The sequence below is a fragment of the Rattus norvegicus genome, chromosome 1, assembly GCF_021556685.1.
Source record: "Rattus norvegicus strain SHRSP/BbbUtx chromosome 1, alternate assembly SHRSP_T2T, whole genome shotgun sequence".
In the NCBI taxonomy this organism is placed as follows: Eukaryota; Metazoa; Chordata; class Mammalia; order Rodentia; family Muridae; genus Rattus; species Rattus norvegicus.
In genome coordinates this window covers 52,993,272-52,997,292 of record NC_141534.1, presented here as the reverse complement: position 1 = coordinate 52,997,292, position 4,021 = coordinate 52,993,272, and positions in this window count along the sequence as shown.

Sequence of the window (4,021 nt, the reverse complement as noted above, 5' to 3'; positions counted from 1 at the left end):
CCATTACGATCCCTTGTGAAATTTTGGAAATTGCATTTTAGATTTTCCACTGAAGTGGCCCACAACTCTTTCATCTGGCCTTGGCGTTTATAAATGGAATTCCAGGGTATATATCTCTGGTATGGACAAGGAGTTGAATAAAGCAATATAACTGTCAAGTGTTCCTGCCTGAGTGATCTGTCACGGGACTCTGGGGCCTGTATATTAATATCAATACAAGCTTCAGGTATTAATATCTCAAGGGTGTCTGGAAGGTTCTTGCCTCAGACTGCCCTCCAAGCCTGCCAGGAGCCCTGCCTATTTATATTGTGTTTGACCTGAGTCCAAACTGCTGGTGAGGTCCTTGTCCACACAGACACCATGGGCTGGCGGAGGTTTCTTGACTTTTCCAGGCTCCCACTGCAAAAATCCTACCTTCCCCTACAGAAGTAGGACACAGTAAATCCTGCTTTAGACACAGCTCATCCTAGTGTTATGTCTCTGCCATGAGTACTCCATTGGCCTACTCCACAGCCTTCCCTCTAGAAACCTCTTCTGTCTTCTCCCCTTGTCCTCCCCCAATATGTCCCTTGGTATAATGGTTAATTTTTAAATCAAGCTTGATTGGACTAAGAAATATCCACATAGTAAGTATTGAATCATTTCAAGGTATATCATACGGTATTTCTGAAAAAGACAGCATTTCCATTGTGGAGCTGGTAAAGAATACTTCTCCCCCAAGCCCGGTGTGTCCCCCTAGGTCCAGTAGAGTCCAGATAGAACAGAAAGGCAGAAGGTGAATCCCCCTCTCAAGCTGACAGCCATCCTCTCAGTCCCGTGGCACTGGGGCTTTGGTTCCTAAACTTAGGACTCAAGTATTTACACCACAGCTTCCTGTGTCTCAGTTCTCAGACTTCCTGCTCTGTTACAGGTCACCTTTGAAAATCCTGGTTCTCCAGCTCACAGATGGCAGGTTAGGGGACTTCAGGCCTTCATAGTCACATGGCCCAGAATGATAAGTCTCTAGCCATCCAATAGCTGTTGGTGATTAGGCAGATGGCACCCCAGTACTTCCTGTTGGGAGCAAGGTTCTTAAAGCACTTTTATCTAGAAATGTTTACCTAACTTTGGGCATATACATATGTAAAACAGATACATAAATAAGATGTTTATTGACAGTAAGTCATAAAGACACTTGTTTTAAAATAATTCTTTGGTATGTATATATATATATATATTTATTTATATATATTATTTACTGTTACTTTTGTAGATGGGGCTAATTTGTATATTCAGGGATGGATCTGCTTGTTTATTTTATATAAGTTATTAACTGTGATCTAAATGTTGGATGTGCAGGATGTGTAGCACCTTCAAGGTTTTCAGAGTTGACTGATGTCTGGATTTTATATTTGTTAATATTGAGAGGACTTTTTTTTAAATAAATGCACAAAATGAGGTGATACAAGTATGTTTAACAAAATTTCAGAAATTCTTAGATATCCTACCCTAATCCCAAGCCAAAACTTAATGAAAAATACTTTTGTGAAACTCAAGTTGTCAACTCAAACAAGACCTTTGAAAATCAAGCATTCTCTATAGTACAGTCCCAAGACATAGCAGAAACATACATGCTAAGCAGCGGCCATAGGGAAACTTGAAAAGTACATATTCTGAAATTAAGCCATTGTGGTTCTGTCAGAGCAGAGGACTGTGCATGTGCATAAGCACCAGAGCCCTGAAACTGAGCCGAGGAGCCTCAGGCATTGCTCGTAGATGCGGGGTGGCATGGAGGCGTACACAGTGTAGAGTGAGCATGCTATGCTTAGGGCCACAGCTCTCCTCAGTCACACCGAGACACGGGTACACGCTACTGGAAACCCTTCAGATTCTTCATTTAATTTTGGACTCATTCGTGGACTCATTCTGAACAGGTCATTCTGCCTGTTCAGAAACCTTTTGCTACTGTCAAATCCATCATGAGTCCCACATGTGGGGTCCAGAAGCTATGTGCAGGGGGAGCTCAGGCACATGGAACGAAGCTTTTGACTGGTACTACCTTGTAGAACGCTGCTGTTTTATGGATCAGAACATGTTTTGGTGGTGATTTTTGTTGTGCACGATTTTAGGTTTTGTTTTGATTGAAATGGCGTCTTGCCCTGTAACCTAAGATGACCTCAAACCATTATAGTAATCTTCCTGCCTCATGCTGGAAGGATACATAATAGCAAGATGGCTCACCTTACAGTGAGGTGACAGGAGGCAGAGAGGCAGAGACAGGATGAAGCGAGCCAGCTGTACTCCCTGATGGCATTCTTCTAGCAACTCCTTCCCGCAACCAGGCTTCACCTTCAAATTTTCACTGGCTTACTCTCAGAGCCTAAAGTTATGAGTCCATCATTGTTTTGACCCATCGTGAGGTCAAAGCCTCCAGGAGCCCATCATTGCCCCACAGCCCGCCTCTGAACACTGCTGTATTGAGAAGGCAGCCTTCAACACAGGAGCCTTTGAGGGCCACTTCTTAGCCAACCCATAGCAGGAACTCAAGTCTTGGCCACAAGGGACAGGGATGAAGATGAAGAGCTAAAGACGTGGAGTGAGCTAGGCATGATGATCTACTTCACCATGGCTCAGGATCAACAGAGACAGCCAAGTATCAAATCTCTGAAACCACGAGTCAACATCAATAGCCACCCCCCCCCGACATGTCTATCATCAATAAACACTTCATCACAGTTCTGAGAGCTCCAGAAAGCAATCTCAGCATCCAGAGACACTCATCAGGGTCACCCTCCGGTTTATTAAGCAACACTATGCATGCCAAGGCGTCTGGCATGTATGTCATCTACCAACTGTTGCCTCCGAAACGCTCATGCATGAGCCTCACCAGATCACAGTAGGTTTTGCTTCGATAGTTACCTTATATTTCAGTACAATTAACTACCATTTCTTGAGCAACAGACATTGCTATTAGCCCATTATTTGAGCTAACACAATTAATGTTGATATAATTCCATATAATAATTAAATTGTTAGTCCCATTTTATAGGACAGGACATTTTGGCATGAAGAAGTATGAGTAACATCTACAAATTTATAGATGGTACAACCAGAATTCATAGCCTTATCCTAGTATGGGATAATAGGCTATCTCTCAGCTACTCATGCATGGTATCTAGACAACCAGGACAGCTGGACCTGACAGTTAAAGGGCTGTGGAGATGAAGCTACCGCAGAATACAGGTTGGGTGCTAATGTCCCGCTACCTGTTTCCTGAGCAGTTCTTTGTCAAGCTTCCTGCCCTGAGAACTGCCTTCTGTCTGACTTTCCGACTGATGGATAGCAGCTTTCAGCGAGCTTTGGTTGATGGTGGACATTCACAAGTACAGTTCTCACAAGTCCCCAGGTTCAGATGACAAACAGGAAGTGTACACAGGTAGGTTCATGATTGACAGGTACAGTGTGGATTGGTTCACTGGCGTTGTAGGAAGATAAGAACATACGGATATTTGTCATACTTTGATGATTTCAACTCTAGGACACTTCATTCTGGGGAGCATGAGGTTGGCCTTGGTTGTGAGGAGCGTCAGATATTTGAAGATGGAGCAGTATAGTTAGGACATGGAGAAACTGTCCTGGGGAGGGGCATCTTTCTCCTTAACTCCCATGGGGAAGCAGTGCTCAAGGCTGGGAAGCATCTGACTTCTGGGACACAGAAGGAAAACCATCCACTTATCTAAACACCAGAGTGGAGAATAGGCAGATAGTGTGTGTCACTCCTCCCTACTTTAATGTCTGAAGAGAAAAAAAGTGAAATTTTCCATGATATGCAAATCAAGTCCAAGTGCCAGGCTGCCTGCTACGACATCCCTCAGCACATAGCAAGAGCAACACATCACTGGCTGATCAAGATACGTCAAATCAAGCTCACTGGAACCTAAAGGCTAAAATTGAAATGAGAACCATAGTCCTGTGGTAAAGATTAAGAGTGGAGGAGCGAGCCTCATCCGGAAGTCTGACTGATTAATGGGTGCCAGGGATT